Source organism: Scyliorhinus canicula, chromosome 2 (genome assembly GCF_902713615.1).
Source record: "Scyliorhinus canicula chromosome 2, sScyCan1.1, whole genome shotgun sequence".
Taxonomy (NCBI): Eukaryota; Metazoa; Chordata; class Chondrichthyes; order Carcharhiniformes; family Scyliorhinidae; genus Scyliorhinus; species Scyliorhinus canicula.
In genome coordinates this window covers 135215459-135240388 of record NC_052147.1, presented here as the reverse complement: position 1 = coordinate 135240388, position 24930 = coordinate 135215459, and the positions used below count along the sequence as shown (strand labels likewise).

Genomic DNA, 24930 nt, shown 5'->3' with positions numbered 1-24930 from the left:
GGGAGCACTTCACACAACCTTGGATCCCCATGGGTTGGCAGGCCATGTTGCATGTGGGAATCATTGCCTGGCATCCCAATCAGACCGCGATGCCTGGACATTGTTCCACAACACTACACACGCAGCATCCAAACACCCAGGGTATGGGACACAGCTCCTGGGGACATATCCATGGCTGGAGTGCCACGGGGATGGGACCAGCACCCGGTCCGGTTGATGTTGTGAGCAAGTGTCCGGGGTGCAGCGAATGAGGCCCGGTGGATGGAGGGCCGGGGGGGCTTGGGTGGGGGTGGGGGGGGTTGAAGGGGTGGGTGGAAGGAAGGATTGAAGGGGGAGGTGTGTGGAGGGAGGATTGAAGAGGGAGGGGGATGGAGGGAGTGTTGGGAGTCACCTGGGGGGGGATTCCCCCTTGGGGGTGGGGGCGTGGGACGTGGGTGTCTAATCACTCGTGTTGCTCGATGTAGGTCGTTGACCTTCTTCCGACACTGCAGGCCAGTCCTCCTGGTCACACTCCCCGAGCACACAACTGCCGCCACCTCGTCATGTCTCACCCTCGGGGACCCTTGGGGGAACAGGACAGCCCTCCTGGCCTCCACCGCGTCCAGGCGCCTCCCCAGGCCAGCGAATCTTGAGGCCGGTCTCCTCGGCGGCATTATTGCGAGCTGGATGGGGTTGGCTGAGCAAGGGGAGCTTAAGTGCTGCTCGATCTTGTGTGCAGGGGGCTGGCAAATGCGGTTCCAGTGAATCAGTTGGTGGGCCGGCATTTGGAGCCGGAAGCCCGTGAGGCCTCGTTAAGTAGACCAATTAACAGTGAATACCGTTGCCGACCTTGCTGAGCCGAGCGTCGGGAAACTTGCGACAATTCCTGCTCGCCAGCACACTTCAAAATGTTTCCGGAGTCTTGCGCCCGTGGAGGTTTATTTATGCAATCTTGAGACACGGACAATGCTGGTGAAACCAGTGTTTGTCAACCATCCCTAGTTGCCTGTGAGATGTTGGTGGTGAGCTATTTTCTTGCACAGTCCGTGTGGTATAGGTACGCCCACGGTGCTAGTTCCAGGATTTTACCCCACTGGCAATGAAAGAACAGTGATACAGTTCCAATCCACTGCCTCAGCACTAAGCTCTTGAATTCCCTCCCTAAATCTCTCCACCTTGCCTTTCTCTCTTATAACACTCCTTAAACTTACCTTTAGACCAAGATTTTGGTTAGCACGCTTAATATCTCCTCATGGAGCTTGGTGGCAAATTTGATTTAAAATTGCTTGTGTCAAACACATTGAGATATTTGATTATATTAAAGGGACTATATATTATATGTATGTGCAAGGTGTTGTTTCAGCAAGCAGTTTGTTACACTGCTGGGTGTGCAAAGAGTTGTGTTGGGTGGATGCTTTTGCTGCTATTTGTTGAGCTGAGTAGCACTTTGAGAGACAGAGCCAGAGATGGAGACCAGTCTTCAGCCTTGAAATGTTAAAGTCCCTCAGATTAATATGACATGTGCCTTTATTTCCCAAACCGAATGCTTTTTGCAAAAGACCAAAGATCTCCATATATCTTCCTGTCCCATCAGTCTTGCCAGCAGTTCATCATTTTATTCTTGTGTTCCTTTAGGGCAGAGAAGTGTATGGCATCATTGTTTACTAATCACTTCATTTGTCAATCATTAATTTTTAATGCAGTATTTGTTTTTGTAGCAGCCAAGAAAAACAACTTACCAAGTGGATCATATTGATTCGCAATTAAAAACTGTGCCGAACATGCAATGTGTCAACTAGTTTTTAAATCATACTCTTTGTTTTCTGTTAATTAATGCATGGCTTGCATTTATTTTATATACAAAACACTGCCATTGGCTCATTTTCATTCAAACAGTTGACAGCATTAACCAGATGAGTGATGTGAATGTTGAACACATAGTAATTGGCCTTTCAGTGTTGTTAATTATATTTCCAGCAAAGTTCTATTTATGTGTGAGACTCATTGTGCTGGCCAGTTCCGACTGTACATGAAATTCTCATTGCGAAACCAGTATCGAAGGCCCCTGATTAGTTCATCAGTGAAACCATCACTGCCTTGGGCGTCACAGGTAGATGCTATAACAATGCCCTTTTTCATTTGGTTTGAATAAACAGCCACTTAAAATGCTTGAGAAATTTCAACGTCAAGCATTAAACGAAAATTTCCTGAAGCCAACTTTTTGTGCAGTGTTTTTCAAACTTCCTTTCCCCGGGACCCACTTTTACCAAAAGGCCAACCTTCACGACCCACACCGGCCGACCTTTGCAACACGCCACTTCTGCTTACCTTTAATGTGACAGGTGAGCCTCACGTGCTTTGTCATTCAATGTTAAATTTCTGCTGAGGACTTCTTCTGATGATTTAAGTTCTCACTGCATCCTTCAAAAAAAAAAAATCAAGAGGTTTGTCCTGGAACTCACCATGCTTTGAAGTTTTAAACTCTCATTTGCCAGTACTTCCCTGCAAATAACACACATGGGCTTTGCATCCTGAGTTGCAGTGACACAATTAACAAAGCCTTATCCAAGAAATAATTTCTATACTTCAGTTTTGTCTTTGTTGGTTGTTTACCAGAGGCCTTGAGGTTCTGTACAGAACTAACACTGGCTTGGATTTTGTCCTGCTGTGGAATTTCCTGAGCAGCTCTCTCCAGCAGATTCAGTTGTGAGATGCTGGCCTGTTTGTGTCTCTGGTTCTCTCTTCCTTATAACAAAACGATCCATCTTCAGTTCTTCACAGTCCTGTTGCCTCGCTTGTTTACAGCTCCATAATTTCATGTCAAAAGCAAGGATTTAGAGGGTGCCTGAGGTCAGTGTCCATGCCGACCATATGACCTGCTCTCTGCGACCACTTCTGGCGGGAAGATTGCATCGTTGGCATTGAAAAGTCGGGCTCGGCCAGCATTCTCTTTTTTTTCAGTATTAGGAGTGACAAAAATTACAATTTTAAAAGGAACCAAAATTGGACACAATGCATGCGCCTCAGGAACTGGGCACTTCTTTTTTGAGACTGTTAAGAAGAGTTAATTGGGCCGATGAAAGAATGAACAGCACAAAGCTACAGGCATTAACCTGTCAGTTGTTTCTCCAATCCCAGATTTCTATGAAGATTTTAGCTTCATTATCTCAACTGTAGAGTCAGTGGAAATCTAGAATTTCTGACTTGGTTTTGGGACGTTTTCCAAATCCACCTCTGCCAGCATCATAATTTGACCGATATTCAGCATATACCTGACCACCCGATTTCCCTCACCCAGACTGTCTGCCTTCTTTGAAGCCAGTATCCCAATCTGATCTGATGATTTAATCATCCAAGCGTGTTCCATTAAGAAATCTCATGCATGGTTCAGCATTCCACCGAACAGAAGTGGCAGGAGGTTTTCTTAATTTTGCCCAACCCCATGATGATTCGCTTAATGTTACCGCTTTTTGAGAAGAATTCATAGATCTGTTCCTTGGTAGTGTAAAATGACAGATTCCCAATCTCAGTACTTACTCCTGCTCACATCGGCTTCCCCGGAAGTGCTGGTCTCGGTATTGGCACAGCTCCACATGAGAGTCACTGTTGAGGGCATTCAGCACCACAGACTGGAGAGGAGAGCTGCGGAATTCAGAAACCAGAGCAAGGAAATCATCCTCACATGGCAGGAAACCGGTCCCCCGCGGCCAACATTCTCAACTTAAAAGCCGGTCAGCAGCTGTTGGGCTACTCTCCCACAGTCAGGAACGCTGCGACTGCTTGCTCCGTGAACCTGCCGACACCCACCCGGGACTCCCCACAGATCGTGACCCGCAGTTTGAAAATTGTTGCTTTCATGCCCTTTAGGGAAGGAACACCCTGGGCCTTTCCCCCTGTCAGCCTAAATGTGACTCCAATCCTACACCAACACGCTTGACTTTCATCTGACTCTGAAATGTCCTAGGATACTCAATTGTATCAAACCGAGGGAAATTAGGAATGAGAAATAAATGGGCAATAAACGTTCCCGTCTTGAAAATGATGGAAAAGAATTCCACAGTGGTGTACCCACTGGAAATCTCAGGGACTCGACCGGACTGGCTCTCTGTCATTTCTGCAGCAAATCCCATTTGGGAGATGTTAAGTGCTGACGCTGGGACTGAATTTCTTGTGGTTCATCTTCCTGTTGGGGCCACTTGTCGATAAAAGATTCAGGACATACAAATGGGCCAGCACTTTGCCAGCGTGAATCCTGAGCAATTCGCTGCCCACTAAGTGTCCAGAGGGGCTGACTGGGTGGGCTCCCAGATGACCTGAAGCTTTCTGAGCATTCATAGGACACAGACAGCACTCAGCAGAGTGAGCAGCCAGGAGCCTGTAAGTAGCACCAAAAGGGTGTGTTTAAATGACAGTCTGCAGCAATGGCGGTCTGAGCCAGGCTACCCCAAAGCGTTCCCGAGCCCACCTACCAGGCATCAAGTTGCCCCCCGCTACTACCCCTGACCCGGCAGACACCCTCCAGCAAGCCCAACAGTTTTCAATTTGTTTTTTAGCCCTCTGCTCCTCCTCCGCAGCCATGCCACCCAGTCCCCATTTGTAAATGAAGTAATTTGTGCCCGTGCGACCTCTGCCTGGGAGGGGCGGAGCATCACGGAATGGTGGAGCATGAAATGTCCAACCCGCTGATCACATTTAAAACATGCAAATGCTGGTTTTGCAAGCCCTGTTGGCACAAGCCTTGTTTTTACCGCCGGGAAGCATGGCACCCGAATCAGCGCTGGCCGTGATCCTAAATTTCTGCCGGGTGCCCAATTCTCTGCCCATTGCCCAATTGCAATTTGTATTTCCAGCAGAGAATCCAGCCCATTAAGGGGAATCTCTGTCCCTTACCAGAGAAATTCAGCTTCAGAAACAGAGCTAGGGGATGGTACTGCACACATCACTTTAGGTACCAGCATATCTCTGGAAGCAAAGGTGGCCTCACATGGAGAGTGTCCAATTTGAGAAGCTCTTTGAGTCCGATAAGAAAGGGCATTTTGCTTTCTCTTCTAAAAGCCTGATTGACCCCTACACATAGAGGATTGAGAGGAGCATGATTGAGGCTGAATGGGGAACACCAGGCAGCTGCTTAATACTGGAAGCTCTGGTTCTGTGGCTGGGGTATGAGCTGAAGATTCCCCTGTAGTGATATCTCCCATCCCTTTACTGAGCCCAGTTAGACAGTTCTTTGCGAGGATTTTCTACACCAAATCATGATAGATTTAGTATTAGAGGCCATGACATGGACAACCATAGAGTGACCCTGAAATTAATTCTCAAATTTAAACTGTTTTGATCGTCTCTGGTCATGGGTTCAAGCCCATTCCAGAGACATGAGCACATTGTTTTGTTGTCACCCTGAGTGCTGCACTGTTGGAGGTATTGTCTTTTGGATGATGCATTGAACGGAGGTTTCATTTGTTCTCTTGGGTGGCTGTTTTTTTTATTTATTCGTTCATGGGATGTGAGCACCGCTGGCTCGACCAGCATTTATTGCCTGTCCCTAATGGCCCTTGAGAAGGTGATGCTGAGCTGCCTCCTGGAACTGCTGAAGTCCATGTGTTCCAGGAACGCCCAGAGCACTGGTCGGAAGGGAACTCCAGGATTTTGACCCAGTGACAATGAAGGAAAGGCAATATATTTCCTAGTCAAGATTGTCTGTGGCTTGGAGGGATACCTAGAGATGGTGGTGTTTCCATACGTCTACTGCCCTTGTCCTTTTAGGTGGTGGTAGGAATGGAATGGTGCTGTCGAAGGAGCCTTCGTGGATTGCCGCAGTGCATCTTGTGGATGACGCACACTGTTGCCATGTTGTGACAGGTAGGGGGAGTGAATGAGGTGGTAGATGGGGCGCCAATGTAAAATAATCCTGGTACTATTCAAAGCAAGAGCAGGTAAGTTCTCTTATTTATCTCTCAACCCAACATCACGGAAATAAAAGAGTGTCTGGCTGTGGGATCTTGCTGTGTTGAAGGTGACTACAAAAGTTCTTAATTTATAACTGACTACACTTCAAAGTTACTTGGCTCAAAGACAAAGTGCTTTGGGACACCCTGTGGTCAGACAAGATTCAATATAAATTCAGCTCGTTGCTGAACTGAAACATCAAACCTAAGGTAAGGCACTTATCACAGCCAAGATCAGGATATGAAGTGACCGACAGTTCTTACAGACATTGCTAATGATTGTCTTTGAATCTTGGACTGAAACTCTGTATGATGTGTTATACAGGAATTGAGATAACTGTCCTGGAAAATAAAGGACAACCATCCAGCTTCTGACACATTTCTGACTTGATCAGAAGGATAGCATGTGCTCTGTGGAGAGATGAGGGAAGCTGAGGTTGTTCTCCTTAAAGCAGAGGAGATTAGGAAAAGGTTTGGTAGCGGTATTCAGACTCGTCAGGGGTTTAGTATAGAGTAAATACGGAGAAAGTGGCCACAGACACTGGGCTCTGTAGTTGCGTGGAGGATGAGCAGATAGGAGGAAGAGTTGGCAGGGAAGTGGCCGGGCACAGGTGGAATGGATAGTGCAACTGTCCAGGAGCCCTTTTAACTATGGTGCCTGGACATTTAACCCCATGAGGGAGTTTCAGCGCTATGGAAGCCAGGCCTGGCGACTTCAGTTCTGGAGGGTGACAGCATAGGTTTTCAGTGTGTACTGGAAGCATGGTACATTGGCCAGATCACGACGACAGTAAGATTCTACCACGGATTTGGATTTCCCCCTGCCATCTTGGATCTCGTCGCACTTGTCAACATCTTGCTATGCACTGTTGAGCATGCGGTTAGCTGCACAACCCACCCCACCCAACTCGCTCTGCACCGGTGATGTTTTAGAGCATCACCATTTAACTCTTGAGTGAGATGTTTCTCAGGATCTATTTGCTGCTGCAGGGTTAATAGAAGCATTGTGTAGTTGGAAGAATTATAGAATCTCTACAGTGCAGAAGGAGGCCATTTGGCCCATCAAGTCTGCACTGACCATCTGCACCCCACCCTGGCCCACTTCCTCGCAGCATCCCCGTATCTCCACCCAGCCTGCACATCCCTGGAGGGACACTAAGGGACATAAGAACATAAGAACTAGGAGCAGGAGTAGACCATCTGGCCCTTTGAGCCTGCTCCGCCATTCAATGAGACCATGGCTGATCTTTTGTGGACTCAGCTCCAATTTCCCACCCGAACACCATAACCCTTTATTCCTTTATTCTTCAAAAAAACTATCTATCTTTACCTTGAAAACATTTAATGAAGGAGCCTCAACTGCTTCACTGGGCAGGGAATTCCATAGATTCATAACCCTTTGGGTGAAGAAGTTCCTTCTAAACTCAGTACGAAATCTACTTCCCCTTATTTTGAGGCTATGTCCCCTAGTTCTGCTTTCACCCGCCAGTGGAAACAACCTCCCCATATCTTTCCTATCTATTTCCTTCATAATTTTATATGTTTCTATAAGATTCCCCCGCATCCTTCTAAATTTCAACGAGTTCAGTCCCAGTCTACTCAACCTCTCCTTGTAACCCAACCCCCTCAACTCTGGGATTAGCCTAGTGAATCTCCTCTGCACACCCTTCAGCGCCAGTACATCCTTTCTCAGGTAAGGGGACCAAAACTGTACACAATACTCCAGGTGTGGCCTCACTAACACCTTATACAATTGCGACATAACCTCCCTAGTCTTAACCTCCATCCCTCTAGCAACGAAGGACAAAACTCCATTTGCCGCCTTAATCACCTGTTGCACCTGTAAACCAATTTCTTGCATAATGCACTAGGACACCCAGGTCCCTCTGCACAGCAGCATGTTTTACTATTTTAACATTTAAATAATAATGCCTTTTGCTGTTATTCCTACCAAAATGGAAAACCTCACATTTGTCAACATTGTATTCCATCTGCCAGACTCTAGCCCATTCACTTAAACTATCCAAATCCCTCTGCAGACTTCCAGTATCCTCTGCACTTTTTGCTTTACCACTCATCTTGGTGTCGTCTGCAAACTTGGACACATTGCACTTTGTCCCGAACTCCAAATCATCTATGTAAATTGTGAACAATTGTGGGCCCAACGCTGATCCCTGAGGGACACCACTAGCTACTGATTGCCAACCAGAGAAACACCCATTAATCCCCATTCTTTGCTTTCTATTAATTAAGCAATCCTCTATCCATGCTACTACTTTACCCTTAACAACATGCATCTTTATCTTATGCAGCAATCTTTTGTGTGGCACCTTGTTAAAAGCTTTCTGGAAATCCAGATATACCACACCCACTGGCTCCCCGATATCTACCGCACTGGTAATGTCTTCAAAAAATTCCACTAAATTAATTAGACACGACCTGCCCTTTATGAACCCATGACAATTTACCCTGGCCAATCCACCTAACCTACACATCGTTGGACTGTGGGAGGAAACCCACCCAGAGGAAACCCACACAGACATGGGGAGAAAGTGAAAACTCCACACAGACTGTCACCCAAGGCCGGAATTGAACTCGGGTCCCTGGCGCTGTGCTAACCACTGTGCCACCGTGTACTCTTTGGGGAGCATCTGTGAATACCAGTCTATTCCTGAGCCCAGGCAGTGCAGATTGCGTGGAGGATGTCCGCAGAAGGGAGGAGGGATGAGCAATTGCCGGGTGGAAGGTGTTGTGCAGGCTATCCGGGTACTATTTAACTTATGGTGCCTGGACCTTGGACCCCATGAGGTGTCACCAGTGACTTCCTGGGTGTGTGCGTAATGAGCTGACAAATGGTTATCTGGACTCGCAACATCAGCTCTTTCCTCTCCTTACAGATGCTGCCAGACCTGCTGAGATTTTCCAGCATTTTTCTCTTTTGGTTTCAGATTCCAGCATCCACAGTAATTTTCTTTTATTGAACATCTTCCGGCAGTTTTATTTTGCGATTTGCTCATTCTTTATGAGGAGGCAGATGATTGAATGGCCATTGCTCTAACGCCGAGCTCGAGTTCTAAAGGTTTTACCCTCCCTGTGTTGGGCAGGCCTCTGCTTCATTCACAGCCAGATCGCAGGACGTAGTTCCCGGTTCTTGCAATGGAACATAGAACATAGAACAGTACAGCACAGAACAGGCCCTTCGGCCCTCAATGTTGTGCCGAGCCATGATCACCCTACTCAAACCCACGTATCCACCCTATACCTGTAACCCAACAACCCCCCCCTTAACCTTACTTTTATTAGGACACTACGGGCAATTTAGCATGGCCAATCCACCTAACCCGCACATCTTTGGACTGTGGGAGGAAACCGGAGCACCCGGAGGAAACCCACGCACACAGGGGGAGGACGTGCAGACTCCACACAGACAGTGACCCAGCCGGGAATCGAACCTGGGACCCTGTGCATGGATTATATTTTAAACAAAAGTCACAAAAGTCACAAAGCTGCCGGGTTCCGTAATGCTCATTTTGAAAAATCCTAATTGTCAATGGCCAATTTAAGATGGGGGCAGGCAGTGGCCATGCTGTGCCTGATGGAGGCCCAACTGATCATCTTTTCGGAGCCTGGTTTGACAGCTTACCCTTTGAGAGTGCCAGGAAATCTGGTAGGGTAGCGAATAACCGAGGTCCTCTTGAAGCACCTTAAATGAGACGAGGTTGTAGTGTAGAGAACAAAGATAAGGCGGAGCTTTCAGCAGTCTGGACATTTTCATGGCACCTATGGCAGCAAGGGAGATGAAAGAAGGAAATCTTTAAAACTCTAAACACACTGGTCAGAATTGCTGGACCTGCTGGACTTCTCTTGACTGCAGTTACTGGCGCAGACACAAGAGGCTGATGGGTCTTTTCTGTGCTGTAGACCTCTATGACTATGACTATTGGAGGTGGCTGCCTCTCAACCTGTTACTGTTTGTGGGAAGGGCAATAAACCACTTCTGGCAAGACGGCCTATGCCAGAACGGTGATTGAATCTTGCCTTGGTCGGAATTCTCCGCTCATTGTTTTTCAAATTTCTCTTCGGCAATGCATCCTCACCTGCGGGTCTCACGGTGTGGGCTGGTTACTATGGGAATCCCATTAACAATCAGTGAGAAGATTGAATCCCGCCGCATCCAAGAAACACGCGGCAGGCAGACTGGAGAGTCTCGCCCCTTGTCTTTTGAGTTAGTTCATGAAACCCCTCCTGTTTAGAGAGAACACCTAAATTGAAGAAGGATTTGAATGGTTGGACCCCCATTATTATGCCAGTGGGACTTCTTTTCAATTTTTGATGGCATTTTCAGACATAAACAGGACTTCACGGGACTAGAATTGGCACCATTTTCTCTTGGGCCTACCAAGGCAGGTTCCACTCTTTCTCAGTGCCCTCTGTGCTTGGATGTGCAGTGTGGATTGGACAATAACATCAGTCGATGTGGTATCATCTGTTTTCTTGTTGGAAGCAATATCCTCCGCCTCTCCTGGCTGATTAATCACAAGTGTGTTTGTCAAAACTCTCAGTAAGCAAACATGACTGTTGAGTGGGAAAGTGGAAAAGTGGAAAACTGGTCTGGTCTGCTTTAATTGGAATGGACGTGCTTCATTCTTCTAATTAGAATGAATTTCTTGTTGAGGAAATAGAGGTTACAAGTTACAAAAAGTGCACCAAAATCACCGTTACATTCCCTACGTAGATTCAAAGGGAACCAGTTGCCCGTTAGGCATTCTGGTGATTCTAATGTATTCTGAGTTTGCAACATTGCTTCACTGATAAGCTAATTGGTGTTAGAGAAGCCAATTAATATTTTCTGGTATAATAATGACTTCAGTATCAGAAATTGCAACCATTAATAGAAGAATCGTGAATAACGTAATTGGGAAGGACAATAGATTGTAACTGGTTATATGCCCTTCAACGCTTACAGTCCAATTCCCCCCCCCCCCCCCCCCCCCCCCCAACCCCCCACTCCCATATAGACTGGGAATACAATTTCATAATATGATTATGGCTGATATTAGCATGTTCGCTGATTAAAATAATCATGTTACCCTTTTTTGTAAGTAACCATCTTTCACCATTTTAATTAGTCTCCGGAGTTTCACTGGCATCCCCTGCCTGCTAAATCTAATTATAGGGATTCCTGTTATGCAAATGAGACACTAGTTAGGCAAGGTGAGGTGGCACCTTAACTAATATAATACATTCAATAAGAAGAGAGTTCACGCATATATTAGATGACAGAATGTGATATTTAATTAGGCCCTCAGTAAACGCAGGCTATCTTTTGGTTTAGTGAACCATCACTGTGTAGACAGTGTAATATAAATACTGTGGCAACAAGAGTACAAGTCAGAAGTGTGATGGAATACTCTCCGCTTGCCTGGATGAGTGCAGCTCCAGCAAAACTGAAGCGGCTCGACCACCATCCAAGAAAAAGCAGCCCCACTTGATGAGCATCCCATCCACCACCTTCAACACTCACCCTTCCTCACCGCAAGTGTAACATGGCAACCGTATTACATCTACAAGATGCATTGCAGCCACTCACCAAGGCTCCTCCAAGACCACTCCCAAGCTGCAACCTCTACCAGCAAGAAGGATAAGGGCAGCAGTCGCATGGGAACAGCACAGGGCTGGACTTTACATTTCTCAGGCAGATTAAATGGAAACAGAGGGGTCCAGATGCTCCTGTACCCGCCATCTCAACATGTTCAATCAGAGGTTTGACGGCCAATTGGGGGCTGTCCAGTGGGAGCAAAAGGGTGGGGGGCTTCACACTCAATCGGCACTGTAGACCGGGACACCATACGGCAGAGGGAAATGCCGTAAACAGGAAGTTGGTCACGGCTGGAATTGTAAAGGCTATCTATTCTCCAAAACAATCTTTATATTAAAAAATATATTTTTATTAAAGTTTTATAATAGTTTACTAATAACGCAACAATTCGTTTTAATACCGGATCATTCTGAAAATGGGAGGAGAAAGAGGAAAAGGCCATATAAATATGATAGTATATCTCAGGCTGCACACCTATATGTATAGCACGATTAAGACTAACAATGTGGCTCATGGGAAACCTTGAAGGAGCTGGTCAGACAAGGCAGAGCCTATAAATTTGAGATAGGGGTCCCATACTTTGCGGAATATATCAGAGTTAGAAAGGTTCACAGAAGTCAGGAATTCCATAAGAAGACACTCCATGATTAATTTATGCCAGTTTTGAATTGCCAGGAACAGAAGATATTTTTATGGGCTGCAAAAGGATAGTTATACAGTCTTTTTTCATTAACATCAATCATTCTCCAAGTCTAGGCAGTCTATTGAAGAGTAAAAACTATTTTAATAAAGTCATTAAAAAACATACAGACACTGCCATCTTCCCAAGCAGAATCTTCTGCTACAGTCAACCATAGTCCCAGTGAGGGGACTGCCACCGTTATGCCACCTCATTATAGCTGGAGTAAAAAATTCCCAAATGTTTGCACATCTGATGCCTGAAAAATGCGCTCGGCAATAAACAGTAGCGGATGATTAGGTTGTAAACAAGCAGAGTAGCTTGTTAATTAGTGATTTTGAAACGCCAGGTATACTGTCAACTGGGCAGCACGGTGGCACAATGGTTAGCATTGCTGCCTACGGCGCTGAGGACCCGGGTTCGAATCCCGGCCCTGGGTCACTGTCCGTGTGGAGTTTGCACATTTTCCCCGTGCCTGCGTGGTTTTCACCCCCACAACCCAAAGATGTGCAGGTTAGGTAGATTGGCCACGCTGAATTGCCCCTTAATTGGAAAAAATAATTGGATACGCTAAATTTTTTTTTTTTTTAAAGGTATACTGTCAACTTCCTTGTCCATTTGCCTTCCGTAATCTGAGAGACTGGCATGATGAATTTGTATTGCCAACACCCATCACCATGCCCTACATTACTCTCCCGATTTGCGAACGTCGAACACAGCTCATCACGTCCAGATTCCCATGCATGCCATGCCCTGACTTGGGACTACAACGCTGTTCCTTCACTGTCGTGACGTCAAAATCCTAGAACTCCCTCCCTAATCGCACTGTGGATGTACATATAACATGTGGACTGCAGAGGCTCAAGATGGAAGCTCACTATCACCCTTCTAAGGGCAATTAGGGTTTGGAACATATGATGATCTTGCCAATGATGCTCACAACCTGCGAATGAATAAATAAATGCATTTTTAAAAATAAATACTGTCCACATTGTCAAGCCAAAATGTAAGCGAGTCGAATGATTCTAATTCGACGATTAAAAATGGGAAAATCTATAAAATGTGAAATCACTTCATGAAATGTGAACAGAAATATAAAAATTCTGATCAAATGTTTCACAAATGCCCTTCTGATTGCTAGTTGTACAGGCAATCCAGAACTGTACCTGCAATCACTGGGAATGGCTGAAGAGATGTAATCAAAAAAGGTGCTAATCCAATAACCTAGCGATAATGACAGCACGTCGCAAGTTAAATTGTAGTATCCTGTCAAGTTTACAGGAGTATGTAAGTGGGATATAATTGGAGCCAAACTCATTCGGTGATTGCTATGGATTGATATGGTGTGCTTCCAGACTGATCAGTTGCAAAGGTCCTCTTGCTGAATAGCATCAGAAGCTTTGTAAAATGAGCTTAGTCAAGCTGACCCCACTGGTAGACACACATTTACAATACAAAACTTCCCATGTCTTGGTGCAGATTGCAACTAAATTGGTCTTCTCATTCAGAGGCCCAGGATAAATGGTTGTTACATAGCTACGTAGAAGATAGGAGGAGGCCTTTTGGCCCTTCGAGCCTTCTCCGCCATTTATCACGATCGTGACTTATCATCCAACTCAATAACCTAATCATGCTTTCTCCTTTGATCCCATTCACCCCAAGTGCTATATCTCACCGACTCTTGAATAAATTCAATGTTTTAGCATCAACTACATCCTGTGGTAATGAATTACACAGGCTCACCACTCTGTGGGTGAAGAAATGTCTCCTCATCTCTTTCCGAAATGATTTACCCTGAGTCCTCAGACTATGACCCCTGGTTCTGGACACACCCATCATCGGGAACATCTTCCCTGCATCTACCCTGTCTTGTCCCCATGAGATTCCCCCTCATTCTTCTGAACTCCAGTGAGATTAATCCTAACCTAGTCAATCTCTCCTCATATGACAGTCCCGCCATCCCTAGAATCAGTCTGGTAAACCTTCGCTGCACTCCCTCGAGAGAAAGAACATCGGGCAGAATTCTCTGATCCTGACGCTAAGTGTTGACACTATTGGAAACGCCGTTGCGTTTCCCAATGGCATCGTCACGGCCCCAAGATCAGCAATTCAGGCGCTGGAGCGGTATGGCCGTGGAATGGGCACCGGGGGATGCGCGCATGCACAGTGGGTCCGGCGCGAACACGCGCATGTGCAGTCCCACCGGCGCGATTTCCACACGTGCGCGGTGTCTCCTTTATCCGCGCCGGCCGGAAGACAGCGAGGCCGGCCCGCCGATCGGTGGGTTCCAATCACGGGCCAGGCCAAATCGGAAGCCCCCCTGGGGTCTGAACCCCCCCCCCCCCCCACAGGCCACCCCCGGGTCATTCAAGGGTGAGGACCCGCTGGCTCAGAGAAGGTTAGAATGGCGCCGGCGGGATTTGGTTTTCTTTTTACGGCCGCTCGGCCCATCCGTGCTGGAGAATCGCGGGGGGGGAGGGTGCGTAGAGCGGTCCCCGACCGGCGCCGTGCCGACCACGCCGGCCCCAATGGCGCCGATTCTCCGCTCTGCGGAGAATCGCATCCCGGGGTCAGGACGACGTGGCACGATTCGCGCAGCCCGCCGACGATTCTCCGACCCGGCGCGGGTTTGAAGCATCCCGTCCATCCTTCCTCAGAAAAGGAGACCAAAACTGCACACAATATTCCAGGTGTGGCCTCACCAAGGCCCTGTATAATTGCAACAACACATCCTGCTCCTGTACTCAAAACCTCTCACAATGAAGGCCAACGTACCATTAGCCTTCTTTACCGCCTGCTGCACCTGCATGCTTACCTTCAGCGAATGGTGCACAAGGACATCCAGGTCCCGCTGCACACTCCCCTCTCCCAATTTACAACCATTCAGATAGAAATCTGCCTTATTGTTTTTGCTTCCAAAGTGAATAACCTCACACTTATCCAAATTCTACTACATCTGCCATTGATGTACCCACTCACCCAACCTTTCCAGATCATGCTGTAGGATCTCTGCATCCTCGCCATATTTCACCCTCCCACCCAACTTGGTTTCATCTGCAAACTTTGAGATGTTACATTTTTTTCCCTCATCCAAATCATTAATATATATTGTTAATAGCTGGGGTCCCAGCACCGATCCCTGTGGCACCCCACAGGTTACTGCCTGCCAATTTGAAAAGGATCCATTAATTCCTACTCTTTGATTCCTCTCTGCCAACCGTTTTCTATCCACCTCAATACACGACCCCAATCCCATGCGCTTTAACCTTGCACAATAATCTCTTGTGCGGGACTTTGTCAAACGCCAATACCACATCGACTGGCTCCTCCTTGTTAACTGTACTAGTTACATCTTCAAAGAATTCCAACAGATTTGTCAAGCATGATTTCCCCTTCATAAATCCATGCTGACTCTAACTGATCCTGCCACTGCTGTGGGGAAGGAGTGCTTTGGGAAGTGTTACTGCGAGTCTGAGTTCAGGGATGTTATTGCAATGGATAGCGCAGGCTGTTTACCCAAAATCAAAACATTTGCAATGCACGGCAGGCTTGTTGTGTTGAAGGAGTCACCCCAGGCCCCCATTGGTCACAGGGCCCCTGAGATGCTGGTTTACGGACACCACTATCTATTATCCCACAGCTGAGCACAAATCATTAACTATGATCCTGAAGCCTATGCTGCTAATACTGGGGGGTATAAACTGGACACGTGAACTATCAGGAGCACTAGAATTGTGTACCCTGGAGGAGCACAAAGATTAGGTCAAATTTAATTTGCTAATGATAAAAGAGACAAAGGGTGATTAAAATGCAGACAAACTAGGCTTTGCAATCAATTCTGCAAGGATCATAAATAATAAGCAGACCCTTATCCTGTTTCAGTAACGATGTGATACCTGCTCTGTTCAGAGGTTAAGTTTTTAAACAAAAGGCTGCGAGGGAAATATGTCACCAGACGCAACGCTAGGATGCAGGATTTAAGTTATCTTGTTTAAATCAAGAAAGGTGATGCGCTGAGGTGGTTTGGTGCAGTGTGTTTATTGCAGTGTATTATTGCCCAAAACTGCATACACTTATTGAATAAGTAGAAACATAACTGTTTCCTACATTACAACAATGGTCACACTTCAATAGTTCTTCATAAGCTGTAAAGTGCTTTGTGATACCAGGAGGTTGTATATAAATATAATTTTCTTCTCTCTGTATGTTAATATGCTATCTGCGAAACATAATAATTTGCATTAGGTCTCATCTTACCCGGTGTCAGTACCGTCCAAATGTGTGTCCATCTCAGGAGGTTGGCTGGCGTGGTCCTTACAGGACTTTGAGTTCACAGAGAGGATTTCAATTATCCCCGCTGAGAGTGATCTGAGGCAATGTCCTTCACAATGCATAGAAGGGAGTCTAGCTGAGCCTGCAAGTTCAGCCATGTCCCAGAGTGGTGAGTGCAACACTGGATACTTAACATGAACATTCAATAAAGAATGAACAAAAAACACAACATTATTACTTCCACGATAAAGCCAATGTCATGAACACTGCTGTAACCATCTATGTGTGACAACCATGAGGCGCTCTAATACAGTTAGCTCTCTGACTAAGCTGGTCTTAATGATGTATACATAAATAAAGCAAAAACAATCTAATATGAAGACTTTACAAGTAAAATATAAATTTGGAACAACACCAGGGGCAACATTGTTCTCTCAATAAGTCTGATGTAAATGGTAATGGAGTTGGTCAAGAAACTTTTGGCCATAATGCAGGGCTTCCCTGTTTGTACAGGTGGCTCTCATAGCCCACCTGTCGTTGCAACATGTCAGCTGATGGTGGGTTTCACCACTGAAAAGCATCTCCTGCCACATGAACGCAGGTGTCTGCCACATTACGCCGCTAGCACTTTCAATTTTAATTTTAATTGTGTGGGAAACAGGTAAAAGCAAGATAGTGGAGGTGGTTCTCACTCACTTCCAGTTCCACTGTCAGGAACGGCGTGCCACTGGCAAAATTCCATCCTAAATATACCAATGAGAATGACTGATTGAATCCTTTGGATTATGCTATGATTGAAGTAGATAACGGGTAGCATATTCTGCTGAAATAGGAGCATGGGATTTGATAATGGATGTCAGTGATGACACTGAACCCACGATGACGAATCTGAATTTGTAACAACTGAGTGTCCTACTTCCACAAATCTGAGAAAAATCAACCTTGTTGAAACACGGTTGCATTTTGGTGCTACAAACTAACTTGCTCATGACCTGGGCTAGTTTCTATGCTTGAAACTTGACTTGTATCCACAATCTGACCATTAACTTCAGATTTTGGGCCAGTGGGAGAAACTAATGTTGGAAATTGCTCACATTCTCCAAGGTGAGAAGGAGATGCAGACGTTTGGAAATTCCAAAGGTAGGAATGATGGGATTAGGAAGTAAGATGAAATATAGGTAGAATGGAAATTGAGAGGTACGGCAATTGAAGCGTTCTTATTTCTTAAATTCTGGATTGTGTTTGAAGCAGTCATCTTGTAGTTTCAGTAATTTTATTATTGTTATATATTTGTGTACAGATGTGCTGGTCCTCTTGAAAATGCACTGGGTAGGAGTCCCATTTCTTTCGACATTTCAGCAGCTTTTAGATTGAAAAGACCAAGTCATGGGAGAGATGAGTAAGGATAGGAGAACCAACGGAGGGGTGGTTGGGGAAGGTGGCATTGTTTGTGTCAGCTATGTTGGCTTGGGTTTGTGCCCGGGGGGGGTTTGTTGATTATATTGTTGTGTTTTTGTTTCTGTTGAAATTTGATGTTTAAAATTGTTAAAATTATAAATGCCTCAATAAAATATTTTCTAAAAAAAAAAAGAAAAGACCAAGTCTGCAAATGTTGTCATAAAAAGAGAACTTGCTGGGAATATTCAGCAAGCTAGGTGGTACCAATGAGGAGAAGGGAAGGGTAGGCTTAATGTTTCAGGTCAGTGACATTTTGTCAGAACCCACCAAAGTAGGACATGAGCAAAGGATGTTCAGAATATCCTACAAAATGGCTGCCATGGCTTCAATCCAGTCACATGTTTATTTGGAGGAAATTAGGGAAGTTACAGGAAAAGGCTATTCAAAGCGAAGGAGGCTGATGGTAGTTGAGGACGGTGTAAGCGACTGTTGAAGGAAGGATCGGGGCTTTGGTTATTCAGGTGGAAGATGGTGGTGTGAGGAAATCAAGCTTATAGATCTTGGCGAGGAGATGGAAGCAGGGTGAGTGGAGTATGTGAGGTTGGAGGCCATGAAGGGGTTGGAGTTGGAGGAAGCTGGGAAAATCTTCAGAAGAAGTGAGGGCTTGGGAAATGGTAGTTTTGGTGTTCATGGTCCAGGAGGAGGTAGGAAGAGTGAGAGTTGGTGTTCAGCCCCTGCAAGGTCAGGGCATTGATGCCATAAAGAAACAACAGTGCTGCCTTTGTCAGCAGGTTTGATGATTATGTCAGGATTGGGGCTGAGAGAATGGTGTGCTGTAAATTCACAGGGAGACAGGATTGAGTGAGAGTGTGGAAAGTGATACCAATTAAGTTATTTGTATGTTTTTGCACCATTAACCAATATGTAAACATTCTCAAAGTGCTGAGCATAGTAATTATGACGGTTGTGCTTAATGACAATGTATATGCCTGAGTAATATATGGAGAAGCAATCTTAAGTTTTTTTTGTAGAAAGTGAAGCAGTGATAATATAAATTCTAATTAACCAGTCAAGATTTGAACAGGATCAGCTATTGTGCAACCAATTGAGCAACAGTGAATCCCTCCATTTTAATTCATAAGTAGCATAAGTTAATCGTCATCAGTCTCAATAAGAACAAAAAAATTGTTTTAAAAATATTTACAGCGTGATATAAATTCTAATTTTAATCTGACAGAGAAACAAGCTTTTGTTTGAATATTATTAGCATATGATTCATCAATTCTGTGGCATTTCTGAGGCAGCCGTGCAATTGCATTAAATAAAGCAAAGGAAGATGATTACTTTTGCATATATCCCACATTAATTTCTGATCAAATCAGTGCACTGTGCAAGAAATTTTAGTCAAAAGAAGGTGAACCATTCAATGCCAAACAATGTTCTTTAAGAATCTTCACAAATCCCTGCCTATAGGAGTCTTGCTAGTTCCAATGGTTTTCCAATGCTACTGTGTGGGGAACCCACTCTTGTCCCATTATATTTCCAAGAAATTCCGACAGAAATATGGACACACTCCTCGGGAACCCCCTGCCTATCTCTGACGTGACCATTTCAGCTATTAAATGCCCTGCAATGCTCTCGTTGAAAACAATACCTTTTTTAACAATTGCCGCCAAAGTCAACGGTCCTTTATATGGTCCCCGTCCATGGTGATCTTGCAGCGGCCGCGGTTGAAAAATGTTTTATTGGATTTTTTCATTTATGACAGGCACGTCTGATCATCATACAGTTGTTACACAGTCGCATTGATCATAATTGAGGTTATAAATAAGTTACTCCCTTATGCAATATAAAAGCAAATTACTCCAAATGCTGGAATCTGAAGACCAAAGAGAAAATGCTGGATAATCTCAGCAAGTCTGTCAGCATCTGTAGGGAGAGAAAAGAGCTAATGTTTCGAGTCCAGATGACCCTTTGTCAAAGCAGCTTTGTCAAAGTGGACTCAGTCCAGCGCCGCCACAATCGGGGGAGTGCTGATCTCTGGGCAGGGAGGGCCTTTATTCCGGGCTGGCGGCACTGTAGGGGGGTGGTCGAGGGTACGCGAGCTGGCCGAAGGGGGACTATTTCACGGGCCGGGTCCGTGAGTGGCCGCCACCATGTACATGCGCGGCCACGGACCCGGCAATTCTCTGGGGTGTATCGGCAGCTAGAGCCGGGTGCTCTGCGCTGCCTTCCTGCTAGCCCCCAGCAAAACGGGAAATTGGTGACCGTTTTGCACCAGTTTTTCTGGCGTTAAATGCCACCGTTCCCACACCGGCGTGGGGACATAGCCCCAGAATTGGAGAATCCAGCCCAAAATCTTAACGGTACAGCAGTAGAACAGGATCAACAAGTTCAGAACAATTTTTGACACCTGAGGACAGAACACAGATGACTTGAGGCTTTCATCGGGGCCAGAGCTTTGAAAACAGGCAGCCAATGCTCCGATATTAATTGTTAAGATTCATAATGATGGAAGAGTGTTGACAGCTCCACCCCTGTCAGCTCCCACTGTGAATAATAGCAACCAGAAACACTTGAGATTTCCCAAATTCTGGTCCTGCACAGAGGGTAGAGCAAGTACCCATAATTGTGGCAAACTACATTTTATCTCTTTCTTATCGGAGGCCGGGGAGATATTTGTAGCAGCCTCTACACAAAGTGCAGGACATGGCTGACAGAAGGAGAAGCTGTTGCTGGAGCTGCTCTGGCTATTATTCGAAAGGTTTGAGTGAAGCCACGGAGCTGGATAACATAGGAGAGGTGATAAAGGAGGCTAGTGTGTTCAAAAGCTGCAAACGGGATCAGCAGGGAAAATGAGATGCCCACCTCGCTCCAGGTACAAAAAGCAAAAGTTGAACTGAGCCTTTCTTGGAGCATGAGGCTGACTGGTGCTGGACAGGAAGAGATTGGTGTCAGTAGCCTAGGCACTGAGGCAACATCTCACAAACGAAGCTTTGTGTCTCGACAATACAAATGGACAATTGAGAAGGATTGGAGCACTTCTCAGTGGATGTTTCACCGTATCGTGCAATCTAGATTGTGTCCACCAGCTGCCAAGATTACACCTTCAATTTGCGAAAGCAAAACTTGAATGCATCTGCATGATTAACTCACCGCACCACCCCTTCCCCAGCTCACAAGGTCGAGCAGCACTTAAGCTGCACTTGCTCAGCTAACCCCAGCCAGCTCGTAATAATGGCGTGCAAGAGACCAGCTCCAAGATTCAGGGACGCTGACCTGGGAAGGCTACTAGATGCTGTAGAGGCCAGGAGAGAGGTCCTGTTCCCCCGAGGGTCCCAGAGGGTCAGCCATAGGGCAGCCAATGCTGCCTGGGATGAGGTAGCGGCAGAACATATTGAAGGAGAACCAAGATATTCTCATGAGGGTGAAAGGAACAGGAGGATATATATATTTTTTTTAATTTAGAGTACCCAATTATTTTATTTTCCAATTAAGGATCAGTGCGAACCACTGTGCCACGTGCCGCCCCAGAAGGATATTTTGAGAGGGTGAGGTGAATTTGGGTGGGAGGAGGCTTATATGGAGCATAGATACTGGGATAGGCTTGTTGGGCTGAATGGCCTACCTTTGGCTGTGCACTCGATATTATTCTATGCAAATTGCCTTGCGAACATCTAGGTCTCCTTAATCTTCATTTTCAGCATCAAAACCCTTCAACCATTTATCCTCCCTCACCCACCCCACCCTCAATCTTTCTGCTAACATCCTTCGGCACTGCTACCTCAGCCAACTACTTTCAAAAAGTCTCCGCAATGCACCTCTTTCACCATGTTTTTAGCCATCTCCTTTCCCTTGACTGCTGCAGCATCATTTTCTTTTTCTTTTTCAATAAATTTAGTGTACACAATTCTTTTTGTTCAATTAAGGGGCAATTTAGCGTAGGCAATTCATCTACCCTGCACATCTTTTTGGTTGTGGGAGTGAGACCTACGCAGACACAGGGAGAATGTGCAAACTCTACATGTATAGTGACCCGGGGCCGGGATCGTACCCGGGTCCTTGGCAGCGTGAGGAAGCAGTGCTAACCACTGAGCCACTGCGCTGCCCTCTGCAGCATCATTGTTGAAGCACTTTAGGACATTTGCAGTGATAAATGGAAGTTGATGCTTTGGCATGTGACTTGAGAAACATGGTCAGGTAGGTGGCGAATGTCCTTTTGCTGCTGAATTCCATCTGCACACTGCAGCGATCCTCTTAATGTTATCCCTTGTTCGGTTGTACAGCCCTTCACTGTCCCTTTTTGTGATTGATACAGAAGTGATTTCCTGTGAATTATCACTCTGTAAATGGGATTGTACAATATATTAACAAAGCCCCAGACTTCTATTCCCCAGACACTCTAGATTATTGAACAGAGAATGTCGAATCTGGTTGCAAGATCAATGTTGATAAATCAGGCTTGGTACTGATCCTTTCATCATTTCCCCCCACCTCCTGACAGTCACACCATCATCCGTCCACAACAGGAAAAGCTGCCCACTTAGTGCATTCATTGCAATGGCCATTGGAATGTTGAGTTGTCAAGGTTACCAACTCAATCTGAGGATTATACAAATTTAATTATCCTTTTGTTTAATATATACAAACTAAAGTGGCTGAATTCTCTTTATACTATTACCTCACAGGTAAACTGAACATTGTTAAAATGATGAATTGTTAGCCTACTCTCCCATTAGCTTTCTTACTGTCGTAAATCAATATGTGCATCTCTAAATGTATTTGAACATATGAAAAGTTGTGTATAACACTTTGCAGAACTCCCTCCCAAAGGAAAAAGGTTAAACTCACTCTTCTTAATTTGTGCCTATATTTTTGGGCAGAATAATTGGACCATTTACTGCTCTCGAGCCTAAAGGGATTGCATTTAGAATGATTTTGAAGCATGTTGCTGTCCTCCTATGGCCCCAATCATTTATTATGTTCCTTAAACTGCAGCTTTTCACACTATATCTTGCTTGTGAGGTCTGTTCAGGCTGCCTCAGCTCCCTGGCATGCTCTCCCGAAGTCACTTATTCGGGCTAACCCAGATTTGTCTAATCATTTGTCTTTCACTTACTTTCTCAGCTGGCATCAGACCAGACTATATGTGTTCCATCATTGTCTCGGGGGCACAAACTAATGTCATCTCAGCAATTGCCAACTGCTTTTAACCTTGATAAATCCTCATTTTACAGGCATCCCCAACGGAAGCATTTGGCTTATTGAGGTAATAATCACTTGAGCTTGTTCCTCTTTCTACATTGACAACTTCAATCCAGCAACATGATCTTAAATCAAAGTTAGCTTTCTCCTGCTGTTAGATGTTACACTGATCTATAACTCAATCCTTGATCAATGTTGATATACCTCTACAGCTTATTTGGGGAAGAGATCTCATGACAACTGATGAGGAGACTTTGGAGAAAGTCTGTAATAAGGTTGATCAAATTTAAATCTCTGTCACATCAATGCCAATTCAATTTCATGCTGCTACAAGTAATTTTCTCACCCATTAGCATCACCACCAAATATTGCTGTTTGTGGGACCTCATTGCATGCAAAATGGCTACCATACCTTCCACATTTTAACAATGACCTCACCGCAAAAGTAATCTCAACATCTTGGGTTTTACCTTTGACCAGAAATTGAACTGGACTAGCCATATTAATATTGTGGCCACAAAAATCAGCGCATCGTTGTGATGTAAATCCCGCTCATTGTGGGCAGGATAATTTTTGGCAAATCTGCATATTAGAGTGAGACAGCTAATCTGACTGTAACATGCAGTTTCCGAGGCAGATGAGGCATTGGGATCTATCCCCCTCACCTTGGAGACCTTGGGCGAGCGCCGCCCAGTACTGGTTTTCACAAATGGGTTCCAGATGGAACCGCACTCGTGGGGGTCAGCCCTTTGGGCAGGGTCGCACCCTGACCCTGCTGGTGCCACCTGGTCACCCTGACAATGCCAAACCTGGCACTCTGGCACTGTCAAGGTGACCAGGTGACATGGTCGGCTGGCAGGGACACTGTCAGGGTATCAGGTTAACAGTGCCAAGCTGGCATTTTTCACACAGTGATGATAGGGCAGGTGGTTCCCTGCGCAGGTGTTGGGGAGTGCGGAGGCCCAGGACCCCCCCCCCCCCACCCCCTCCCCCCCGATACGGTGAGCTGGAGCTTTGGGGGTAGTTGGATCGGGGGCTCCATAGATCAAGATGCCATTTAAAATGGCACCCTGATTTCTTGCTACACTGAGGGGTTCCGGTAAATGGAGCTCGTCAGTGCAGAAAATAGGGCTATGTACAGCCTTGGCCGCACTTTCCCCGCTGAGGCCCCTACCTAACTGAGTGCCAATTGATAGTGTATTACCCTGCGCTGTGAGCGCTAAGAAACATGCGACTAAATGTGTGTTTAATCACGCCCAAGGAATCCTGCAGCGAGTTCTCACCTCCTGACTCCCCAAAGCCTGTCCCCCATCTCCAAGGCACAAGTCAGAGTGTGATAGAATACTCTCCCTCTGCCTGGATGAGTGAAACTTCAGTAACACTCAAGAAGTTTGACAGCATCCAGGACAAAGCAGCCCACTTGATTGACACCCTATCCATAAATATTCACTCCCTCCACCACTGATGCATAGTGGCATCAGTGAGCACCATCCAAAGATGTGTAGGTTAGGTGGATTGGCCATGCTAAAATTGCCCCTTAATGTCCAAAGATGTACAGGATAGGTGGGGTTACGAGGATAGGGTGGGGAAGTGGGCCTAGGTAAGTGCTCTTTCAGAGGGTCAGTGTAGATGTGATAGCCCGAATGGCCTCCCTTTGCACTATAGGGATTCAATGGATCTACACGTTGCACTTGTACAGGACCTTCCAAATTCATGACCGCTACTAGCTAAACGTTCAAGGGCTGCAAACACATGGGACATCACCAGCTGTACGTTCTCCTCTGAGTCACTCACTATCCTGACATGGAAATATATCGCCGTTCTTTCACTGTCATTGGTTCAAAACCCTGGAA

The 24930-nt window shown here is 45.7% G+C and overlaps 1 protein-coding gene and 1 pseudogene across 1 annotated transcript in view; one reads left to right on the top strand and one right to left on the bottom strand.

Annotated features, from left to right (window-relative positions):
* The window catches only part of LOC119958521 (receptor tyrosine-protein kinase erbB-4-like), a 1233387-nt gene that overhangs the window by 490439 nt on the left and 718018 nt on the right, over nt 1-24930 (top strand). The gene's annotated exons all lie outside the window — the stretch shown is intronic.
* LOC119962476 overlaps nt 3159-24930 on the bottom strand; it is a 51394-nt pseudogene continuing 29622 nt past the window's right edge.